This window comes from Euprymna scolopes, chromosome 22 (genome assembly GCF_053919585.1).
Source record: "Euprymna scolopes isolate OS-2025 chromosome 22, ASM5391958v1, whole genome shotgun sequence".
Taxonomy (NCBI): Eukaryota; Metazoa; Mollusca; class Cephalopoda; order Sepiida; family Sepiolidae; genus Euprymna; species Euprymna scolopes.
In genome coordinates, this window is record NC_136503.1 from 116472147 (window position 1) to 116498540 (window position 26394).

The window sequence follows — 26394 nt, forward strand, 5'->3', positions numbered from 1 at the left end:
CTCACCAAACATTCACGAGAAACACTCGTCTAGCTTACAACACTATCAATAATTTCCCCCACTCTTTATCCGTGCCTAAACCTAAACATAGATTTCATGAACAAAGCTTTTTTCTTAAAACTGCACACCTGTGGTACTCTCTTCCATTTGCCTGCTTTCCAGCTGACTATAATATGGTCGTCTTCAAGTCCAACGTAAACAAGTTCTTGATGAGCCATTCCCCTTAAGTAATCCAATTTACCAAATTTCCACTAACAATTACTACATCATTGTCCCATTGACCACTGTACACTTATTAACCCTTATCCTGAGTGGCCTCTGGGCCTTGATAAGTGGTGACTCTTTTGCAAAAAAAAAAATAAAGTGCATATATTTTCTCGAAACATCAAAAAAAAACACACACTTGTGGGGGTGATATATAGCTTTTAGTTTTATAGTAGTTTAAAATCAATAAATATTTATTATTTTATTATTACTACCAGCAGTGGAAGATTTTGTTTCAAATAAAATCAAATAAAAAAAAAAGTAAATAAAAGAATCGTTTTTGGCATCGCAAAATAGGCACACATTTTTCTGATTCTGATACCACCAAAAGTTCTGATTTCCGATTCTGATTAATCGTCCCAACACAAGTTGATATGCTGTAAAAACAACCAAAATGAACACGATGAATAAATATTTGACAATATAAACAACTTGGAGCATAAAACCTGTTTTCCAGATTACCGTATTCTGCGTTAAATAATTCTAAAAGTGTTGATATGTCGTAAAACAAAGCAATCGAGCACTTAGCTAGAAAAGCACAATCCCTCCAGCAATATGGAACATTTCAAGAAATCCTGCCCAATAAAAGAAAGACTATGCAACATAGCAATCGTTGAAGATATTTGGTATTTATTTACACGCTATTTTGGGGGATGATGCGATTAGTGTCATGGTCAAGAGAACTGATCTTGGAATCAGTCAGGCGATTCGAGGACCTGTTAGATCAATTACCTCTAATTGCATATTAATGTCTTTGGAAGCGATAGGAATGGACTCTTCCATGTAGCTGGGTGTTATAAGGCAGCTCAAGTTTGTCTACAATTAGCTATACACAAGAAATATGGAGTTGAGATATCTTTAAAATTTACTGTGATAAGCAGTGACAATAGAATATAGAGATGACTATTAAGACCTAAGGAAATTCCATGGTGAATTTAAGAAAATAGGTTTTAATGTTATTATTTTATTGATGTGGAACTCTGTTTCAGCATCAACATCAATAGCAGAAAAGCAATTTCTATATAATACTCAATTTAAATTAGTTAAATACTTAATCCTAATTAGTTACCGAAATCAGAGTTTAACCACTCAAAAAGAGTTATGCTGGAAGCTGAGCACTTTCTTGCATTAGCTCTATAAGTGGGAACACAAGCACATCCAATAATTAGACTCAATTTGTCACATTGTTAGTCATGACTACAGAGACTACTTGTGGGCAAATTAAATCTTATCTTGGCTGTTTGACTACAGGCATCTCAACAGACAACACAAGACACAGTAATAGACTACTAAACATAACGACAGCTTATACACAGTCTCAGATATACAGACAAGGTAACACTGGCACTCTTTTGATATTTCCGTTTCAATATGACAAATTTAATTTAATAAATAAAGAAAATACATTGCGTCAATTACTCCACAAATAAGCTTGTATACGCCCCCCCCCTCTCTCTCTCTCTCTCTCTCAACTGATATAACTCACTTTCTCACCCTTGTGTTTACTTACAAACAAAAGGCAATCTGTATTTATGTACTAATATGGAGCTGGTTTGTTTGTCCCCATGCACTCTGGACGACATCACTAAAGGATGACGTTACTCATTAAAACAAATATGAGGGATAACTGTGTAGCGTAAGATGACGTTACAAAATGATGACATCGTCCATCAAAGAAGAAAGAAATGAAGGAAAATCATTTATGAATCCATAAGCTTTCAAAAGGTCATAACTCGTTTTCTAGTATTAAATTAACATTTTTGGTTGAATTTATAGGAAATCAAAAATTATTAAATTATAAATCATTTGATTTCATGATGATTTTATTGGGAATTAGCATAAGATTTTGATACATATTAGGAATAGATACCCAAGAAAAATTAAGTGCTTACGTCATCAATTCCGAATTTCATTGGATACTTTTGAGACTAACGAACGTTAACTAACTTCACCAAATAAACTGAATGTATCGTTAGGCAATTTTTGTTTTGTTTTGTTGCAAAGAAGTTATTCAACTAAAGCAAATTTTGATTGTTATCTTGTATTAAGTGTATTCAGTAATGTTGTTTCGGTACTTCTACACAATAGAAACCAAACTGTTTTCACCGTAACCATAACCTTACTTTTTTTTTAATAAAGGTAAAAGAAAAGATATTGTAAAAATTCCAAATAAAAACTTCCAAAGCTAATAAAGGTATCAAAAAAAAAAAAAAAATATTACGTAAAAATCAAAATGTGATCTTTTTAATTGATTGAAAAATAGTCCTTGCGCCTTTTTCATTTGTATATTTCAGTAAAAGCCAGAATTTTTTCTGTTCATAGTCGGAGCTGGTTACGTCTCGACTGCAAATCTTTGAATATCTATTCCTAAAAAGCACCAACGTTTCATAATGTCATTCTCGAATCGATGATAGTTTATAGCTACCAGCGAAAGGTAAGACATTTATAAAATACTTATAATTTTAAGCATTATTATGTTTTATAAATTACTTTATGTACTACGAAAACTCTGTGGATCTTGTTTGCACACAAGGATGATGTCACCCACTAAAATACAGATGAAAAATATTAAAAAAATGCTTTCTCTGGTTTCTCCATGTGAGACATTCACAGTAAGAACTCACCCTTCTATCACAGTGGAAAAAAACTTTCCCTTCTTCTTTCATGTGCCTAGTACCAGAATGGAATGGAGCTTTTTTGCAAGAGTCTCCCGTCTGTGGAATACATTACCACAAGACTGCTTACTTGCAAACTACAACATGACCGCCTTGAAATGGATTATCAACAGATGCGTAGTATAAACCGTCTAATAAGTAATCAAACTTGGTTTATTGAGTGTTTCTGAAATTTTGAGATGAGGATTAATTACTAGTAAGAGGGGGGGGGGGCTTGCCTGAACGTAAAATATGCTTAAATATATTTTTTTAATTTCTGCAAATTTCGTATTTTTTTATAATGAAGCTAATTCTCTATTGCACCTAATGTATAGTACTGATTTCAAAAGTTAAAAAAAAACAATAACTTTGGTTTGGAAACCACAACATTTACTGCTCCAATTGCATCCTCTACCGATGTAGTTATTGAGAGAAAAAAGATTTAATATTAAATGATTTGAAGAAATGAATTGAATTTGGGCATGCACAGAAAGAAGTAAAAATATGTTGGCAAGTTGAAATGAATAGTTTGCATTTCAACTTGCTGATGTATTTGTTTGTATGCGTTATTTATTCATCCAAACAAAGATTTTACTCTTTACAAACCATTTTTGGTGTATGATTACTATTTCCTGTTAATTTTAGTTTTATGTGACCAGTAGTTTAAGAGTTTATCAGTTAAATATTTACACACAGATATAGACCTACAGTTTTATTTATATAGATTTGGACTGTTTGGTTGATTGCTCTCATCTTCAGTGACATTCTCAAAACGTTTTGGCTGATGCAACCGCCAACCTTCTTCAGCTGTATCTTACCATCTTATTGATGAATGGTAGAAAAGAATGTTTTTTTTGTTTGTTTTTTTTTTCAACAAACCATAGTTGTAAAAATTTAAAATGTGAGAAGTGTTTATGAAAAGGAAACAGCATTGTGTCATTTCCATTTTTGTATTCATTTGGCCCATACTAATTTGATATAATGCTGCTAAATTTTTGAGATGCAATGATCAGTTTTCGGTTGACAATTGTTTAACGCGATTAACGTTTATACTTAAGTGGCTTTTGGCCTTGATAAGTGATAACTAAGTAAAACAAAGAAAATGATGTGAATGGATGTCGTTTTATAAAGTAAAACAGAAGATCAGAACAATATCAACACTGTCTGTTTCAAATCCAAATGTAATCTGTCTCCTTTACCAGACTCTCATAAGCTTCTCTTTATGTCTGCCTCCCTAGAAAATTGTAGATCCCCTTAGTTTGGATTTGAGACCGACAGTACCTATGTTGTTTTGCGCTTGTATATTACATATATAAATAAATATTACACTCTTATTTTTTAAAATTTGTTTAATAAGCGAACACTCTACTGAGATTCTCTTCCACTAAAATATTAATTATTCTCTTCATAAAATATTAATTATTTTTACCCACAGACAGCCATGTTTCATGCTTATGCAATTATAATGTAGGAAGTAATGATTACTGCTGGTCAAACGATTTGAAATCAGCCACAAAGTCACTTTTCACTTTGCAGGCCAGTATTTTTTAACAAGCTTCTGGGTCTAACCTTTACTCCTGATCTGAAATGGAACACGTACATCAAATTCGTTGCCAAGGCTGCTGGAAAAATGGTGAGATCGTTCTACTGCTCCAGTAGATATCTCACTATTGATGCGATTCTCTACCTGTATAAGAACCAGGTACGTCCAAGGATGGAGTACTGTTGCCACATCTGGGCAGGAGTTGCTAGAAAGGACTTATCCTGCCTTGATAGAGTTCAAAATAGACTTCGTAGACATCTGGGCAGGAGCTGCTAGAAGCAGCTTATCCTGCTTTGACAGAGTTCAAAATAGACTTTGTAACTTAATGGGCGATGCCCTTTTCTCTTCCCTGCAACCTCTTTCTCACAGAAGAAATGTTACAAGCCTGTTTCTGCTTTATCATTATTTTCATGGCAAGTGCTTGTTTGAACCCCAATCTATGATCCACCCCGGCCTAATTTCATGAAAAACACTCGTCTAGCTGAAACTACTATCAATAATTTCCCCCACTCTTTATCTGTGCCTAAACCTAAACGTAGATTCCAAGAACAAAGTTACTTTATTAGAACTGCTCGCCTGTGGAACTCTGGTCTGTTTTCCTGCTTTCCAACAGACTACAATATGTTCGTCTTCAAGTCCAAAGTGGACGAGTTCTTCATGAGCCGGTCCCCTTAAGTAATTGAATTTATCAATTTTCCATTACTAACTATTACTACATTTTCCCATTGACTACTGTACACTCATTAACCCTTATCCTCGAGTGGCCTCTAGGTCTTGATAAGGGTGAATCCTTTGTAATAAAAATTTCTTTTTTAAAATTAACCCCCAGGCCATCTAATTATGTGTGTGTATATATATATATATATATATATATATATATATATATATATATATATATATATATATACACACGTTTTATTTTTTATTACCGTATCTTTCTGTTAAGTTACATTATTGTTTCAGCTACCCGGCCGTTTTTTTGCCCGTCCGTAGCTTCCTCAGACTTATACAGAAAACGTATTTGCTCTACACACACACACATAATTGAAGCTCATGTTCCCACAAAAAGTTCTATAGCAAACCTCACTCTCCCCAATGGTTTACTTCTACTTGTGCAGCTGCCATTGCTCTGAGGCAACATGCATACTGCAGATTTATCCAACATAAGTCCAGTACGAACAGGCAAAAGTTTAAGAAGTAATTGTAAGAAAGAAGTAATGACAGCTAAGAGAGAATATGCCGAAACTATCAGAAAACGCATTGAAGCGCAGAAATTAGAAACTTGTGATTTCTGGAAAATCTATAACAGCATAGTAAATAATGGGCAATCAACAATTCCTCCACAATCCAAAAATCATGAGGTTGTTTGCAGAGCAACTAAGAAAACTAACATGCTTGCTTGTCAGTTTGCCTCAAACTCTACTTTGGATCCAGCAAACCACTCCTTCCCTGATATTCCTTTGTGAACAGAGACCACACTAGATGATCTGAAAAACACCCCGTCTCAAGTACATAATATAAAAAAAAAAACTAGACACCTCAAAAGCATGTGGACCTGATCTCATCCCAGCTGTACTATTAAGTTGCATCCCTCTGCTTGTTTTACAAGTATTTTAACGGTGGATGCTCTGAAAAACTACAAGCCCTTGTACCCTCTCGACGTAAATACCCCCGACAAACCTGACAAACAGCAAAGTCCCACCCCTACACAGATTTGAAATCCCTAGATGTAAGAAAGCCTTCTACTTTAATAGATTCTTCCTGAGAATTGCTAGACTTTGGAATTCCCTTCCAGGTTCCTGCTTTCCCAGCTGTTCTGACATGCAGAACTTCAAGTATTATGTGAACAAGCATGTTGCTGCTCAACTCCCTACATAGTATCTCTGTAACTTATGTTCCTGATAGTAGGCCCCTCCATCAAAGTGGCACTGTGTCTTGTTTGGGATGAAAATGTAATAAAATATATAACTAGATGAACTGTCTTGATCTGAATGGTCTAGTAGTGAAAGAAGACGAATGACATTAATATGTAAGAAAGAAAAAGGATAAATGAATTGGGATATATTATGACATCACACTGTATTGTGACTTTGTAAAATCCTTGGTGCTTGTAAATATTTAGTCGACAAATCGATTTTTTAAATATGTCGTTTTAAGCAAAAACGTACTTAATTGTTATGTTGAAAATAGTAACATATCCCAAAATTAGAAAAATCCATCAAGTAGAGCAACAGTTATTTTTTTTTTTAGCAAAAAGAAGTCTATCACTATAGACAACAAATATGGCAGCCATGACACAAATAATCTAAAATTTCCAAGTTACCTCCTCTGCATATAAATGTGATTTTATCCAATTTTCCATAAAAAATTACTTTTAACCATAAATAACTTTCTACTTGGTTTTTCGTCATTTTTGGATATATTACTATTTTCGGTATGACAATGAAGTTCATAATATTGTTTTTGGTTAAAACGACAATAAATTGATCTATTAACTGTATCTTTACAAGCACCAAATCTTTTGACTTTGTATGCTTTAAGAACATGATCGTCAACCAATCTCAAAGTTGAAAAATTATATATTTGATAATGTAACAAATACTGACTTAACTGGTCACAGGTGTTTTTGTTGCATTTAAAAGGGACAGCCTTTTTAACAACAAAAACCAGAGAAACTGGAGATAAGCAGGATGTTTAGAATCTTTTTGATGTTTTTATTTTTTTAATCTTTCAAAATTAAGAGAGCATTGAGTGGCTGTCCAATGTGTCCATTCTTTATTGTATTTTGCATTACTTTGTATTTTTATCAGATAAAATAATTGCACGACAGTAAAACTATACTGGAGATGCTGATTTTACCTTGTTCTCTGTTGATGTGAAGCATGATCCTGTTTAGTGCCAGGAGATCTGCTCTCCCAGGCTTTGCCTTCTCGCCTTTTGACAAAAGCTATGTTTATTGCTAATTGCCTGATACACCCCTATCAGGGAAGGTCAATGGGGCTGCTCAGGTATTTTTTAGTCGGAAGACATTTATGCAACATAATCACAATCTTTTTTTCACCTTATGACCCTCCTTACATTTTTGTATCTTTTCTTTTTTTCACTACTTCAAGATTATAATCTCATCCATGGAAATACCCAATTTTTTTTTTATTCTATAAAAATTTCAAATATATTTTGGGAGTTCAATAAAACCACGATTTATTAGATAAAGAAAGTAATAATGTTTAAAGATTGCATTCATAAAAGAATCTGAGAAAAATATTAAATGGTTTTATGCTGTTGACATCATGTCAAATTCAGTGTCCATTTTGTTTTGATTTCACTTATTCACATAGTGTTGACATATTTCAAGCGTGCTTTTCTCAATTTTACATTCATAATACTACATGGATTTTAAATTGAAATGATTCCTCATTTAATAATTTTTAACAAAAACAACATAAAAACCATTTGTAGCTCATACAGAATTTTTCTCCTAGTGTTCTCTGACCACAGTTATTAGTAGTGTAACATGTGTAATTTCTGACTTCTAACCAGGCACACATACACAGAATTAAGACTTTCTTGGTAATATTTGAATTACTAATAACAGAATTTTCTACAAGGTTAAAATTCAATGTTTCAAAGTGCAAGGTGTCACCTAGTGATCACATTTTTGGTTAAAACGAAATCCTCCTCATCTTCTGTGTTTGATCAATCTTTCTTTTTAAACCCTCCATTTTACAAATGTGTATTCATCGGATTTCTAATGAATTAGATATGATGGTAAATATGGCATCTCAATGTATTCTGACTTTGTAAAATACTTTGAATTTCTATCCTTGTAAAAACATGATCATCACCCAATGTCAAAGAAAGGAGATATAGTAATTTTAAAAATCAGTTTCGGACACTTCTTTAAAAAAACACGAAAATTTCTCAGCTCCTGGTTGACTCAAATTAACCAGTAAACAGTTTGTAACTCTTACTATTGTTTTCATTGGACCAAATCTAAATGTATTATTACCAAATATTAGGTTGGTGCAAAAATAATGTTGTTTTTTGACATAAAATTGAGCATCAAAAACGACATTATTTTTGCACCAACCCAATACCTTCTTTAGTTTTTAAGAATATATTATACATATCTTTTTGTTGGCGAGGCCGCGATTTTGTGGACTGAAACCTGATCTAGAAGGGGAAAATACTCTCGAAAATGTGGTCCCATATAGGCCATGGGTGGCAACTTGTAATGACAAAAAAAAAATTCTAGCTATTCGTTTACTTTCGCTTTTACTTCAGTTATGTATGAGATCAGAAAAATATTCAATCTGTTTCTTCAAAGCATTCAAACCTTATTTCTCCTTTGTATTTGTTCCAAATATTAAAAGACAGAAATGCTGAAGTCCATGTTGAAAACAAAGGAAATTACCAATGCAAAGGAGTAATGTTTTAAGCGAATGTTGCAATGTTTTCTAGAAATATCGGTACTTGTACAGTTTAGTGTCAAAACATTAAAAAATTAAAATATCGAAAAGAGGTTATATTGCACATATCTGTTATGGAACGAAGTTCTCCGAAAAAAAAAAATTAATTTGATCAAGTAGTTTTTTTGTTTTTTTTTTGTACAGCAAAAAAAACAATTTGTTATACCGAGCAAAAGGTTTGATTGTTAGGAAGAAAAGCTAGAATTAAAGATGGGTGGGAGTATCGGCACTTTACATGGAGTTATCTCCCCATGGCATGTTCAGCAAATTTCACAATGGCTGATTTCAATGCGCTCTCATAAGAACGTGTTTTTCTGCTGTAAAAAAAAAAAGAAAAAAAAAACTACTCGATCAAATTAAATAAATTTTTCTAGAAATATCGGTACTTGTACAGTTTAGTGTCAAAACATTAAAAAATTAAAATATCGAAAAGAGGTTATATTGCACATATCTGTTATGGAACGAAGTTCTCCGAAAAAAAAAAATTCACTTAATTTGATCAAGTAGTTTTTTTGTTTTTTTTTTGTACAGCAAAAAAAACAATTTGTTATACCGAGCAAAAGGTTTGATTGTTAGGAAGAAAAGCTAGAATTAAAGATGGGTGGGAGTATCGGCACTTTACATGGAGTTATCTCCCCATGGCATGTTCAGCAAATTTCACAATGGCTGATTTCAATGCGCTCTCATAAGAACGTGTTTTTCTGCTGTAAAAAAAAAAAGAAAAAAAAAACTACTCGATCAAATTAAATAAATTTTTTTTTCGGAGATCTTCAGTCCAAAACAGATACGTACTATATAACCTTTTTTCGATATTTTCATTTTTTAATGTCTTGATTAAACTGTACAAGTACCAAAATATCAAATAATTATTTTACCTACACAATTATATTTGACAACTTTATTTAGCATTGAGTAACCCTCAGATGGTTGATATGCCATAAAACAAACCAAACTAAACTAAATCAGTTTTATTAAAGTCAGCTCTGACCGCTAGGTGTCGCTGAAACTTTTCATTCAAATAACGATTTTAATTGTGTCACAGGTAAATTTAATTCTGCAGCCACAAGACAAGTTTCATTTATGCCAAATCTAAATCTGCTGCTGTTGTCCAATTGCGTTTTTCACATTTATATGCATACTTCACATATCAGGATTTTTTGCCTCTCGTGCACTTCACTTACTATGTTTTTATTCACATCTTTTAATATTACATTATACTAGTTGTATCTACCCGGTGTTACCCAGGAGTTTTCTTTATTTTCGTTTTTGTTCTGCTCATTATCCTGTCCTCTTAAATAATACATAAATCAAATTTTGCTCAGTGTAACAGAATACAGTGTGTATGGCAGTTGTAAGTAAATGACCGAGTCATGTGTGAGGTGACGTCACGGCAAGGAATAAAGAAAAAAGATTATAAAAAGAAGAACGTGTGTGCAGAATAAGGGTCACATTAGAGAGAGTACAACAGAGAGAGACGTGTTACATAGGTGGCTTGAGAGCGACAGGAAAAGATGTATTATTCTGGAAAGTACCTGTTTAATTGGAAAAGTAGTTGAGCTTTTTCTTGTCTTGATTTCCTTACGACGGTGTGTACAGGTTAACACTTGTGTAAAATGTGTAATGTTACACCAGTTGTCCCAAATGTTGACTTATCGTCCACCTGACAAACTCATTAAACCTTATCCTTGAATGGCCTTTGCGACTTGATAAACAGTCATCCTTTAGTATAAAAAAATTTTCATTATTAAATACACATATTACTATATTATTATCTCCGTTCTGTTTTAAGAGACAATAGATACCCACGGTACAAGGGCAGCTGTGCATGTAATTGTGGTGCAAAGGTTACACAATCTCGAACCACACCTCTACTGAACTGATACTGCATGATTCTGGTGGCAGAGAGAAGTTCAGGACAACCAGAAACAATGCCAAGATAAGTAGAGAGCACATCTTCAAAATATCTGTTCTTATTTTGTTTTTTTAATTTTCTGTTTCTGAATTTTTGAGATAAGGATTGCAAAGACCCATGTCATAGTAGATAAGTTACTTGATAAAATTCACTTTTAAGTGACACTTTTCCGGAGGTTGAAGGCTCAATCTTCAGTGCCAGTGATATTCATAATACAATTGGGAATTAGTTAAGACTAGCCTGGATGCCCGGTGTTGCCCGAATGTTTAGAGGTATGTGTTCAGCAAAAAAAAAAAGTGGTAGTAGGTAGGCAGATCCATACCGTGAAGGAGGAAAAGAATGGGGAAAAAAGGGACTTCTTTACTGTTGCGCCCATCGCCAAACCGGAAGTAACGAATGTTCAAATTAAGGCTAGTCAATCAAAAAGAAGAGATGACTTTCGAAAATATTGGTGAAAAAAGCGACCGCTTTCTGTAGAAAAGTGCCCAGTTGAGAGTGAAGGAATTAATGTTTTTAGCCAATTTTTCGATATTTGTCATCCAAAGGGTCGAGCTTCAAAATGATACCAATCTCGTAAAAATCCGTCCTCTTTGTTGAAATTTTTTGCGGGACATACAAACATACATAGATACATACATACATTTAAACAGACAGGTGAGATTTATATCATAGATGTCATGGCTAGTGGAATGAGAGCATGTTACTTCTGTGGATTAAATAAAGGATTTGGTTTGAAATTCCATGCAGATTCCTGAGTTCGACAGAAAGATTCCCGAATTCAACAAGATACATTTGCAGAAGGTCGGAGGTTACATCGGCAGAAACGTTGTGAGAACAATAGTCCAAATAATATGGATTGTTTTACTTTGTTTTGTAATACAAGTGTGATTTTATTTCCAAATTTTCTTGACATCAAAATATTCATGAATAGCCTGAAAAGTATGGTTTTAGGCAAGCACCATCCACGTTCTGTTATTTTATTGCATATCAGTATGATGTATGGTTGGTGTTGGGGGCGGGGTCTGACCCTGTCATCATTACTTATGATGTATCGACAACGGGGGGGGGGGGGGGTCTTTCTTTAATGAATTAGTCTTGACTTATTTGACCAGAAAATATATACTGTCAAAATTTTTTTATTACGTTCTATAAAAAGAACTTTAGAATATATATATATATATATTTTTGTATTATTTCAATTACTGTTCTCTTCTTAGCTATTTTACAATGTTTCGACTGATGTAACCTCTGGCCTTCTTCAGGTGTATCGTGTCGAACTCAGGAATTGTAAATTACTTAAGATTTTGATTTGTTCATGGCTGACAAAACGAGAGCAAGCAACTCTCGTGGATTAAATAAAGGGTTCTGTTTAAAATTCCATACAGATTACTGAGTTCAACAAAATACACTTAAAGAAGGTCGGATATAACATCAGCTGAAATATTGTGCAAATAACACTCAGGATGAGAACAGTAATCTGAGTGATCCAAATAATACAAATTCAATCAATCCTTATCTAAAAAATTCATAAACATATTTGCCTTGGAATAATAATGTTAGTAGGTTCCAATACAGAGAAGTACTGCCAAGTCTGCTGCAAAGAAGAAGGCTAGAAAATTTCTCACACCTGCCAATACTTTATACCTTTATAAAGCTATCATTCGTCCATGCATGGAGTATTGCTGCTCATGACCATTTTTGGAATGTGTAAGAAACACATGCAGCTGCAAAATACTGTCGACAGAACAAATGCACAAAATGTTTCACATTAAATCTGTCAACATCTGGGCTCGAGCACCAACCACTAACCTCTATCTCTTGGATAGGATGCAACAGAAAGTCTCTAGGTTCTGTGCTGCTTATCAACCTCTAACCGTTCATCCCATTACCACAGTTTCATCCATGTTTTATGAGTACTTCCATGGAATGTATTCCAATAAACTTATTGTACCTGTACTCCTCCCAACGTAAATACCCTCTACCAACTTGACGAGCACCAATACCCCCCCCCCTTTCACTGTAGAGGTTTGAAGTAAAACAAAAACTTTTTATTCAAATAGCTTATTTTCTCAGAATGTTTACCTTTGGAATTCCTTCTCTGCTTTTTGTTTTCCTGACTGTATCATAATGCATAAATTTAAATGTAATGTGAAAAAATATCTTACTACACAACCAATCATTTAAGATGCCTCCTATAAATCTGGCCCCAAGTAACCCTAAGTTTGGTGTACATTAGTTCACAATCACCAAACTTTAATCCTCCAAATATTTTATCTATGATATTATTTTTAAAATAATCCATCAAAACAATCCTCAGATTAACCCTGAACGACAGCCAACATGACCTCAGAGCCGTCCCAATCATCGTGCTTATCATAAAATTGTAATAAAATAAAAAGTGTTGGATATTCATGAATAAAACTTGGTAGGCTAATCAGTTATAAAGTTTATTTGTACCTAATATGGTTGGATTTTAGGAAGGATTGTAAATTTTATTAACAATCTTATGGGTTGTGAAATTTTTGGGGAGATGTTTTGGGAAATATCTACTGTAAAATGAGAGTCTGCTGAATAAAAATTTCGATTATGTTCCGGTTTTTTTTTTTTAGATGACGATTGACAATCAATTCTCAGTACAGACGATACAATTGCAATAGCAAATTACTTACGACTTCTACCTGGTCATGGCCAACAAAATGTAAGCAAACAAGTGTTGATTAATTAAAAGTTTTTGATTCCCTAGTTCAGCAAGAAGCAACTGAAGAAGATCAGAGGTTACATCAGTCAAAAATAATGTATGAAATGTGTGTAAGAATAACAGTAATCTGAATAATCCAAATAATAGAAATTATTTTGAGGAATACATCAAAACTTTAATTCTAAAATTGTTCAGTTTCATTAATACAACACTTGCTACAATATGAACCGTGCATATTTTCATGAAAAATAATTATGCCGTTTCTGTTGACAGATTTAATGTGAAACATTTTGTGCATGTGTCGACCTATATTTTGCAGCTGCATGCTTTTCTGACACATTCCAAAAATGGTCATGAATTTCCCCATTGCCATTCTGATACAACTTGCAATTTGGGAAATGCTTCTGTAACCTATTTCTTGTCCATTATATACGTTAAGGGTTAAGTAGATCACTTTCTGTTATTGTATTTCGATTTCATGTTGCAATAAGTTTTAAGTTAATGAATAATTTTCATGCATCAGCAAGAATTGTGGAGTTCCATCGTTATCATTTCGTCCATCTGTCTGTGCAGAATTCATTCATCTTTTGCATGTAAGTGGCAAGAAATTGATTTTCCTACAATTCGAAACTGATGTTAGAATTTTGGCCTCACCACAGATTCTTTGATAGTTTAATCAGTGACAGCTTGGGGCTTCTTCTGTATGTGTCAAACTGAGTAGGAATTTTTGCAACTTAAAATATTGGTATTAAATCTTTTTGTTACATTTTCTAAATTTTTAGAACATTTTTTTTATGCACCAAATACATAAAACATTTTACAACACTTTTTCCCAAGCATTTCACAAAGCCTTTTATCAAATCTTTTACTTAACCAAACTCTTTATTAAACCCTTTATTGCACCTTTTACCAAACTCTCTCTATTTTTTTTTTTTTACACAGTGGTCACCACTTATCAAGACCCGGAAGCCACTCAGGGATAAGGGTTATTACAAGTACATTACGTTAGTGTGGAGATTTGATGAAGTGTTTACTTAAGGGGGCGGTTCATTGATACTCTATACTCCAGTACACCTTTTATCAAACTGTATACTGATGTTTTATGCACTTTCATAACTTTATTATGAAATAGTATCGAAAATAAATTGTGAGGCTGCATATCTTCACTTGACAATGTAAGGATGAGCCGCCAAAGTCTTATATGAGCTTTACTTCTCCATATTGTAAAAATATTCCTGAAGTTATGCAAAAACTATTTATGTGATCATGCTTAAATGTTGCATGATGGTTACTGTCATCAAAGAGCATCAGATCCATCCATCAAATTTGGAAAAATTGGAAGTTGCAATTCCGTCAAAATTTTATACACAATAAAAACGTAGTGATAATGCAACTAAAATCTAACCTCCAACTTGCTGAGGTAATAAAAAAATGTTTATTTTTTAATGACTCTTTTCTTAAAATTATCAATAAAAGTTAGAATCGTTCTTTGATAGTTGACTTTATTTTCTTAAAATCTTCTTACAAAACTAATGTTAGGGATGCTGCCCATCAGTGACTTCTCTGAGAATTTAATCAGCAAGAGTTCTTGTTACCTTTTTTGTGTATGCTTAATAACGAAAACCTTTTTTGTGTATGCTTAATAACGAAAACCTTTTTTGTGTATGCTTAATAGCGAAAACCTTTTTTGTGTATGCTTAATAACGAAAACCTTTTTTGTGTATGCTTAATAACGAAAACCTTTTTTGTGTATGCTTAATAACGAAAACCTTTTTTGTGTATGCTTAATAACGAAAACCTTTTTTGTGTATGCTTAATAACGAAAACCTTTTTTGTGTATGCTTAATAACGAAAACCTTTTTTGTGTATGCTTAATAACGAAAACCTTTTTTGTGTATGCTTAATAACGAAAACCTTTTTTGTGTATGCTTAATAACGAAAACCTTTTTTGTGTATGCTTAATAACGAAAACCTTTTTTGTGTATGCTTAATAACGAAAACCTTTTTTGTGTATGCTTAATAACGAAAACCTTTTTTGTGTATGCTTAATAACGAAAACCTTTTTTGTGTATGCTTAATAACGAAAACCTTTTTTGTGTATGCTTAATAACGAAAACCTTTTTTGTGTATGCTTAATAACGAAAACCTTTTTTGTGTATGCTTAATAACGAAAACCTTTTTTGTGTATTCTTAATAACGAAAACCTTTTTTGTGTATGCTTAATAACGAAAACCTTTTTTGTGTATGCTTAATAACGAAAACCTTTTTTGTGTATGCTTAATAACGAAAACCTTTTTTGTGTATGCTTAATAACGAAAACCTTTTTTGTGTATGCTTAATAACGAAAACCTTTTTTGTGTATGCTTAATAACGAAAACCTTTTTTGTGTATGCTTAATAACGAAAACCTTTTTTGTGTATGCTTAATAACGAAAACCTTTTTTGTGTATGCTTAATAACGAAAACCTTTTTTGTGTATGCTTAATAACGAAAACCTTTTTTGTGTATGCTTAATAACGAAAACCTTTTTTGTGTATGCTTAATAACGAAAACCTTTTTTGTGTATGCTTAATAACGAAAACCTTTTTTGTGTATGCTTAATAACGAAAACCTTTTTTGTGTATGCTTAATAACGAAAACCTTTTTTGTGTATGCTTAATAACGAAAACCTTTTTTGTGTATGCTTAATAACGAAAACCTTTTTTGTGTATGCTTAATAACGAAAACCTTTTTTGTCTATGCTTAATAGCGAAAACCTTTTTTGTGTATGCTTAATAACGAAAACCTTTTTTGTGTATGCTTAATAACGAAAACCTTTTTTGTGTATGCTTAATAACGAAAACCTTTTTTGTGTATGCTTAATAACGAAAACCTTTTTTGTGTATGCTTAATAACGAAAACCTTTTTTGTGTATGCTTAATAACGAAAACCTTTTTTGTGTATGCTTAATAACGAAAACCTTTTTTGTGTATGCTTAATAACGAAAACCTTTTTTGTGTATGCTTAATAACGAAAACCTTTTTTGTGTATGCTTAATAACGAAAACCTTTTTTGTGTATGCTTAATAACGAAAACCTTTTTTGTGTATGCTTAATAACGAAAACCTTTTTTGTGTATGCTTAATAACGAAAACCTTTTTTGTGTATGCTTAATAACGAAAACCTTTTTTGTGTATGCTTAATAACGAAAACCTTTTTTGTGTATGCTTAATAACGAAAACCTTTTTTGTGTATGCTTAATAACGAAAACCTTTTTTGTGTATGCTTAATAACGAAAACCTTTTTTGTGTATGCTTAATAACGAAAACCTTTTTTGTGTATGCTTAATAACGAAAACCTTTTTTGTGTATGCTTAATAACGAAAACCTTTTTTGTGTATGCTTAATAACGAAAACCTTTTTTGTGTATGCTTAATAACGAAAACCTTTTTTGTGTATGCTTAATAACGAAAACCTTTTTTGTGTATGCTTAATAACGAAAACCTTTTTTGTGTATGCTTAATAGCGAAAACCTTTTTTGTGTATGCTTAATAACGAAAACCTTTTTTGTGTATGCTTAATAACGAAAACCTTTTTTGTGTATGCTTAATAACGAAAACCTTTTTTGTGTATGCTTAATAGCGAAAACCTTTTTTGTGTATGCTTAATAACGAAAACCTTTTTTGTGTATGCTTAATAACGAAAACCTTTTTTGTGTATGCTTAATAACGAAAACCTTTTTTGTGTATGCTTAATAACGAAAACCTTTTTTGTGTATGCTTAATAACGAAAACCTTTTTTGTGTATGCTTAATAACGAAAACCTTTTTTGTGTATGCTTAATAGCGAAAACCTTTTTTGTGTATGCTTAATAGCGAAAACCTTTTTTGTGTATGCTTAATAACGAAAACCTTTTTTGTGTATGCTTAATAACGAAAACCTTTTTTGTGTATGCTTAATAACGAAAACCTTTTTTGTGTATGCTTAATAACGAAAACCTTTTTTGTGTATGCTTAATAACGAAAACCTTTTTTGTGTATGCTTAATAACGAAAACCTTTTTTGTGTATGCTTAATAACGAAAACCTTTTTTGTGTATGCTTAATAACGAAAACCTTTTTTGTGTATGCTTAATAACGAAAACCTTTTTTGTGTATGCTTAATAACGAAAACCTTTTTTGTGTATGCTTAATAACGAAAACCTTTTTTGTGTATGCTTAATAACGAAAACCTTTTTTGTGTATGCTTAATAACGAAAACCTTTTTTGTGTATGCTTAATAAAGAAAACCTTTTTTGTGTATGCTTAATAACGAAAACCTTTTTTGTGTATGCTTAATAACGAAAACCTTTTTTGTGTATGCTTAATAACGAAAACCTTTTTTGTGTATGCTTAATAACGAAAACCTTTTTTGTGTATGCTTAATAACGAAAACCTTTTTTGTGTATGCTTAATAACGAAAACCTTTTTTGTGTATGCTTAATAACGAAAACCTTTTTTGTGTATGCTTAATAGCGAAAACCTTTTTTGTGTATGCTTAATAACGAAAACCTTTTTTGTGTATGCTTAATAACGAAAACCTTTTTTGTGTATGCTTAATAACGAAAACCTTTTTTGTGTATGCTTAATAGCGAAAACCTTTTTTGTGTATGCTTAATAACGAAAACCTTTTTTGTGTATGCTTAATAACGAAAACCTTTTTTGTGTATGCTTAATAACGAAAACCTTTTTTGTGTATGCTTAATAACGAAAACCTTTTTTGTGTATGCTTAATAACGAAAACCTTTTTTGTGTATGCTTAATAACGAAAACCTTTTTTGTGTATGCTTAATAACGAAAACCTTTTTTGTGTATGCTTAATAACGAAAACCTTTTTTGTGTATGCTTAATAGCGAAAACCTTTTTTGTGTATGCTTAATAGCGAAAACCTTTTTTGTGTATGCTTAATAGCGAAAACCTTTTTTGTGTATGCTTAATAACGAAAACCTTTTTTGTGTATGCTTAATAACGAAAACCTTTTTTGTGTATGCTTAATAACGAAAACCTTTTTTGTGTATGCTTAATAACGAAAACCTTTTTTGTGTATGCTTAATAACGAAAACCTTTTTTGTGTATGCTTAATAATGAAAACCTTTTTTGTGTATGCTTAATAACGAAAACCTTTTTTGTGTATGCTTAATAACGAAAACCTTTTTTGTGTATGCTTAATAACGAAAACCTTTTTTGTGTATGCTTAATAACGAAAACCTTTTTTGTGTATGCTTAATAATGAAAACCTTTTTTGTGTATGCTTAATAATGAAAACCTTTTTTGTGTATGCTTAATAACGAAAACCTTTTTTGTGTATGCTTAATAATGAAAACCTTTTTTGTGTATGCTTAATAACGAAAACCTTTTTTGTGTATGCTTAATAACGAAAACCTTTTTTGTGTATGCTTAATAACGAAAACCTTTTTTGTGTATGCTTAATAACGAAAACCTTTTTTGTGTATGCTTAATAACGAAAACCTTTTTTGTGTATGCTTAATAACGAAAACCTTTTTTGTGTATGCTTAATAACGAAAACCTTTTTTGTGTATGCTTAATAGCGAAAACCTTTTTTGTGTATGCTTAATAGCGAAAACCTTTTTTGTGTATGCTTAATAACGAAAACCTTTTTTGTGTATGCTTAATAACGAAAACCTTTTTTGTGTATGCTTAATAACGAAAACCTTTTTTGTGTATGCTTAATAATGAAAACCTTTTTTGTGTATGCTTAATAACGAAAACCTTTTTTGTGTATGCTTAATAACGAAAACCTTTTTTGTGTATGCTTAATAACGAAAACCTTTTTTGTGTATGCTTAATAATGAAAACCTTTTTTGTGTATGCTTAATAATGAAAACCTTTTTTGTGTATGCTTAATAACGAAAACCTTTTTTGTGTATGCTTAATAACGAAAACCTTTTTTGTGTATGCTTAATAACGAAAACCTTTTTTGTGTATGCTTAATAACGAAAACCTTTTTTGTGTATGCTTAATAACGAAAACCTTTTTCTACATGTTAACTCTTCTAAAAATGCTACCTTTGGAATCGTTAATAAAATTTACAATCTTTTTCATAATTGTGCCAACAAACTTCATGTCTGACTTGTCCATGAAGTTTCAGTTATGAATGTCCTACAGTCTTTGTTTTAAAGTCATTTAGTGGTAATCTTACCTACTTACAATATTGTCAATAACTTTAACAGACTCCTCTAGTTCAGGAATAGTCTAGGGATTGTATTAATAGGTATTATCTTTGAGATAACTCCACAGATAGAAATCTCAAAAGGAGAGTTAAAGCCTGGTTTGTGCGAAGCCCATTTAAGCTCACCGTATTTAATGAGATAATCATCAAAGTGTCTTTCTGTGTAATTGAATACTGATTAAATAAAAGCTGTTGGATATTCGTTACTCAGATTTATATAGAAATCAGGCATTGTGAATTTTGTTAATGATTTCATGAATGGCACTTTTCAGGAAGAGAGGTCCTGCTGTATAGCAAACGTAGTAAAAGGATGACAGGGTGGAATATTAAATTTGTTGTCCTGAATAAAACAACACTGCAGCTTTTTTTTTTTTAATTTTTTTTTTTTTACATAGGCATCACCACTTATCAAGGCCGAGAGGCCACTCGAGGATAAGGGTTAAAGTGTGTACAGTAGTCAATTGGACAATAGAGAAATCAATAGTAATGGAAATTCGGTAAATTTGTTAACTTAAGTGGAACGACTCATCAAAAACTTGTTTATGTTGAACTTGAAGACAGCCATTTTGTAGTCAACTGGGAAGCAGGAAAAAAGAAAACAGTTCAACATGCGTGCAGTTCTAAGAAAGAAGCTTTGTTCATGGAATCTACATTTAGGTTTAGGCACAGATAAAGAGTGGCGGGAATTATTAATAGTTTTTTTCAGCTAGACGAGTGTTTCTTGTGAAAGTTTGATCAGCGGGGCCCATAGATTGAAGCTCAGTCGAGCACTTGCCATGAAAATAACGATAAAGCAAAGACAAACTCACGACATCACTTCTGTGAGAAAGAGATTGCAGGGAAGAGAAAAGGACATGTCCTACGAGGCTACAAAGTCTATTTTGAACTCTATCAAAGCAGGATAAGTTCTTTCTAGCAGCCCCTGCCCAGATTATGGCAACAGTACTCCATCCTTGGACGTACCTGGCTCTTATATAGATAGAGAATTGCATCAGCAGTGAAATATTTACTAGATCGATAGAAGGATCCCACCATTTTTCCAGCAGCCTTGGCAACGGATTTGATGTATGTGTTCCATTTAAGATCAGGAGTAAAGGTCAAGCCCAGAAGCTAGTCAAAACATGAAGCCTCCCCAAAATGAGAGCCATTCATTTCAATTGATGCCAGATGGGGATCAGAGCGTTGATGATGTAAAGATAAAAGCTTGGTTTTAGATGCATTAAAAGTAACAAGCCACCTCTTCCCCCATTGAACCACTTGCTCAAGATCAGAGGAGAGAGAATCAAAGAGAACTTGGTTGTTTACGGTTTCAGATGTGCTACCATAGATGGTAGTGTCATCAGCATAAATGTCTATGAATGATGTAAGGATGAGATTTGGAAGATCATTAATGTAGATCAGGAAGAGAGTTGGACCCAGGATGGACCCCTGAGGGACCCTAGCATTAATACTGTGAGCTTCTGATTTCTGCCCATCAACTACTACTCTTATGAACCTATCAGAGAGAAATGATTTAATAATTAAGAAGACATTTCCAGCTATACCATAGCTGGAGGTCTTGTGAAGTAAACCTTTATGCCATACCCTATCAAAAGCTTTTGATAACATCTATTCAATGTAGCCGCCTTCAGCCTCAATCACCACCTTGTTACGGGTCCAGAACTGAGAGCATGCCTTTTCCACAAGCGCTTGTGGGAGCTCAGCAAATATCATATATACTTGTGTATAAGTCGAATTTCTGGGAGACGATTTTAAGGTTATTTTTGAGGGGGGTCGACTTATATATTGGTAATGTTTTTGGAAATGTTGTTAAAAAGTGACTTGGCACTCGATCATAACATAAAAAACGTCATTTCTTTTGTGCACTCAGTATATACCAGTAATCGTAGTAATTAACCGCACTCCTTCTGAACTCCACTGCATGCATGATTTTTCAGTAGGAGGCTTAATAATAATTGAAATAGCTTTTGCAATATTCAATCTCCAGACGTGGCTATAGGCCTAAGTTTAATATGATGTATTTGGTGATGATATGACGTTTTTTAGTGTTAGAATATGTAGTATTTACAATATGTCATTCCATTCCTCCAAGTTCAACAAATTTTAATTTAATGACATGTCGTTCTCCCCTAAGTTCGACAAGTTTTAACAATTTAATAACAACAATTTAATGACAACAATTTAATGGTACTTAATGCATGTGTTCACATTATTACAGTATATTATGGCTCGTGCAATGTATGCGTTTATGTTATTATAGTACGTGACATAAATTATGTCTAAAAACAGTATTTGTGCCTGGAATCTACAGCATGTCATTGATCAGAATGTCTGATTAGCAACATTTGTGTTCGTTGCATATAAGTGTGCTGTGGGTTGGTTCTGTATATGAAAATTGAATAGACGACACTTGTATAAATGCACATATTATCGCTTGTGGATGCCGAGAAACAATTTATAATATGTCTTACAAAAAACACCAAAAAGGAAATTATCTGTGCAAGAAAGAACCATGAGACGGACCATTTAACTTGTCAACAATCTACAGTCGACTTATACACAGGTAATACCTAACATAACACAATTTTTAATCTTAAAATGCACATCGACTTATACACAAGTATATGGCGGCAGTCAGGCTGGCTTTGGTGTTGTGGGATGTCATGTTGATGTTCTTGACATATGACGAAACCAGCAAGTTCAGGTTTGGCGAGTTGAAGGAGAAAAGGTTACAAAGTCATAGCACTCCTGAAGCCAAGGCTGGGTCACTTTGGAAAAAAAAAATTGGTGACTATTTTATCGTTCCACACTGTGCACATGAATAGTGAGTGTTCCAGAAGTTTTAGAAACATTTTGATATTTATACAAAGTTTATTATTTTACTTATCTTTTGGTAAGAAAGTTATTTTGTTAACAGAAATAGAGGTAATTTAACTTTACATACATGCATGATGTTCCAGAAGTCTTAGACACATTTATCAGTTTCATGCAAGTGTTGGATGACTTGTAGCTTGTAATAAGGTGCAGTTTTATTTTTTAGACATGTCAAACAGTTGAGATTTGCTAACTCTTCTGCTCAATTAATGAGGGTTTTGCTATTCAAACTCGCTTCAATGTATCATCTAAAGTTGATAGAACACTAATAGACACCACTACTCTTAATAAGAGTGGACCTACGAGCAGTGGTGAGTTGGTTGGCACCACCCTTTCTTTTTGTCTGCCCCCTTTCTTTTCCAAATGTGGTATTATTAGTCTCAGTCTTTTCTATAAATACGATTTTAACATATATTCAACGCATGATAGTCAAAATGATCTATTGCATTCTGTAACTAGATTCACAAGGCCCCTCCAGCTTCTGCCCATTGTTTGCAAATCTTACTGACTTTAATTTGAATTTAGCATATTTGTGACTGTTTTCGTAGCAACAATATTTTACAAGAACAAGTTGTTAACCTGAAGCCAAACTACTAGCATTTAAGAAGGTGACTGACATTGCAAAAGTCCCCAGTGGAATTGCAGACCGATTTTTTGATGTTTTAAATGTCATGAAATCAATGATTTTCAGCTGGCCCAAAAGAAAATGCACTTATTTTTAAATAGGAGCAAAATTTCAACGGCGTCTCCAAACTGTTGCAGCCATTACATATATTAAATAAAAAAGGCCATGAAATTAACGTTCTCTGTCTATTTATTATTTCATTTATACGATTCAGTAAGTTTTACATCTTTAAACTTAAATTTAAAGTTTCTCACTCAAACATAACTTACATGAATTGTCTAAATGTCTGACCATATTAATATTTTCTATTCAAACTACTGGGGGGGGGGGCTTTCCACTCCCTTTAAGTTTTCAATCATGGCTCACAATATCTGTGAGAGTTTTTTTTTTCTCTATTGAATATGTTTTTGTGATTATAATATCTTTTTGTTTTAATTCTTGTGCAGTTTCCTCTATATAACATTTTTTGTTATTCAGGTTTTCATTGGTATATTGTGACTAGATAGATTATATTTTTTGCAAAACAGTTATTCCCCTATATTTCTCTTTTATCCTATTTCCTCTTTATTATTCTAAAGACAATTTTACTAATTTGTTTTTTATTTCTAAGATAGATTGAACCAAATGATATTTCGTTTTCTGTCTTTATTATTATTATTATTATTATTATTATTATTATTATTATTATTATTTCATGTTGAGGTTAGGCATTTCGTGAATGACTTCCAATTTTTTCTGTCTGTTGTACCACTCGCTGGGATTAGAGTGTCATGAACCTATCTACCCCATGTCTCAAGTGGCGTTTGAAACTTTGGAACATTTTGGATGACTAGCCATGGGTAATGTGATCGTTACAATTGAGACATCATTGTGTGATGCACTTTCTTCATGGAAGCTTCTAGGGTGCAACCAGCAATTTTCTCACTCTGATGTGCTGCACTTTTATAGCCATACATGAGTACATGTATGTTGTATGCTGTCACTCTTGCACATGATAGGATTTCTTATAACTTGAAAATTGATAATAGAAAGTAAAGACTTTGAATAAAAATATCAATATCCAATTCCACGGTTGGAGTAGGAGTTTCTTTGTTTCCTCAATATCTTTCCCAGTCAATGGGTCTAATAGAATATAAAAATCATACAAGAGAGCTCATTTGTTCGATTAATCATAAAAATGAAACTGATGATATAAATACGAATTAGTCAACAGTCAATGATTTGATGTTTTATTTCCAACAGATAACTCAATTACATCCGCTATGAAATGGTTGGTGATAGAATACTCGAATACTAAATGTGTGGTTTCATAATTGGAATTAAATTAATTCTGTGAAAATGGTGATACTGTTAAAATTATTTGAACATGCATACAGCATTAGAATGTATAAGGTCTGACAGCTAAAATTCAAAAATATTTAACTCTGATTCGAACACCTAAAATTCCAAAATTATTTCCAAGTTTTCCAATATTTAGACTGTCTACCAATTCTTCTGAGATTAAAAATAATCTGGCTCCATCTCCTTTCAAACCTCCAACTTCAACACAACTCTGCAACACTTTTGATTGTGAATAGCTATTAGTGTTTTGGGTATCTGCAATGGTTTGATACTTATTTATCATGAGAAGCTATAAATTTTACTGCCAGTGAAGTGATATTGAGTCTTGTCAGTATGAAAATGAATAACCATTTGGGAATACTAGGTGTTGCATGTGTTTTTTGCTTATCTCAGCATTGTTCCAGTCATCCTAGACTTTGCATTGCCACTGAAATCAAGCAATGCGTATTCAAGAGATATTGAGGAGTTCCAACACCTGTTTCATAATTACTCATGCAACCACTTCTATAGAGAGTATCTCAAGATTGAACAGAGGCCAAATAAACTCTCAATTTAAATATAGTAAATCGTCACCCAACAACTTGCAAATATCAATATATAAAGTTCAGTAAGATAAAACGTTTTTCAAATCAAATTCCAAATAAAGAGCATGCACCAGGGTATGATTGTTTGCAGCTATTTCGAGGCAGTGTTTATTTCAAGTCATACACGGAATCATAAAAATTATAAATGCTGACTTTTGTCAGAACAAAAAGTTTTTCAAATCAGGATTGTCATAAGTACCGCACAAAACGCATTTAATGTACATGTCCCCAAAAGTTCAAAATTCTACCCAAGAAAAGTCTGTGCCGCTTTAGCTTGTTATCTATAAGGAAAAAATACCAGCACTGTACACCTCTCATATTTTTGCAATATCCGAATCTTCACGTCAAGCCATGATCTTTCAATTCCTTATGCATATGCCCGGTGTTGAAATCGACAGAATTTTGCTAATCATTTATGGATTTGTTGAATAATTGGCTGAGGTGTTGCAGTTAGAGTTTAAGGCTCGGTAGCCACTTATACGTATCAAACCAAAAAGTGTTTTCCTTGCTCTTGTATTGTGTTGATTGCAATATGAAGTGTAGATTGCATAACAAAGTGCAGATTTCATGTGAATGTAAATAATAAGTCAGAACGATACCAAAAAGTTTTCTCAACAAATAACTTGTCAAATACTGTCATCTATTAAACTCAATTCCTCATCAAAATGCATAGAAAATAATAATAAAAAAAAAAAAAACAGATCAAAATCCGCATAAAATGATAGACGGTTCATCTTTAGCAGATGTCGCTTTAACCAGTTCGGCCAACAAGACTATTGTTGAATGTATGTTGAATTTTTACAGATAAAACAAATATCAGTTTTGGAAACAAAATACGTTTTAATTTTATTATTAGCCAATCTTTCCTCGAGGTGTGGGTCAAGGAATACAATGAACTCATACAGTAAACGCACGCAATTTATTCCCGTCAATATGTTGTGTATTATAAAGTTGTTTTTTTTTGTTTTGTTTTTTTTTTAATAGATGAATTTCCACCGGTACATTTCTAAGTGCATTTTATTACTTATTATTAATTTTTGTTCTATGAAAATTGCTCGAGACAAGGTGTGAAGCTACTTGATGAGTTAACAAGAACGAAAAATGATTGCTGCAAAGACAGAAATTTTCTATTGATTTAAGTCTTAAAAAGACGAAAGTAGAAAGCAAACAGTGAGCAGGAAGAGAGTTCCACAACCTTGTAGTTCTTGGAAAGAAGCTACTGGAAGCT

The 26394-nt window shown here is 32.6% G+C and overlaps 2 protein-coding genes and 1 long non-coding RNA gene across 6 annotated transcripts in view; 2 read left to right on the plus strand and 1 right to left on the minus strand.

Moving 5' to 3' along the window:
* Positions 1–26394, plus strand: part of LOC145243682 (integrator complex subunit 13-like) — a 1170185-nt gene that overhangs the window by 544882 nt on the left and 598909 nt on the right. The gene's annotated exons all lie outside the window — the stretch shown is intronic.
* Positions 1–26394, plus strand: part of LOC145243684 (uncharacterized) — a 701194-nt gene that overhangs the window by 517705 nt on the left and 157095 nt on the right. For 2 of the 3 annotated variants that reach the window (XR_013862937.1, XR_013862936.1), the window contains exon 7: positions 2559–2698. This is a non-coding gene — a long non-coding RNA (uncharacterized LOC145243684). Of the gene's footprint in view, positions 1–2558; positions 2699–14482; positions 15015–26394 lie in introns of those variants that run through there. The other variant, XR_013862938.1, reaches the window with a different exon arrangement.
* Positions 1–26394, minus strand: part of LOC145243683 (FMRFamide-activated amiloride-sensitive sodium channel-like) — a 531594-nt gene that overhangs the window by 481304 nt on the left and 23896 nt on the right. The gene's annotated exons all lie outside the window — the stretch shown is intronic.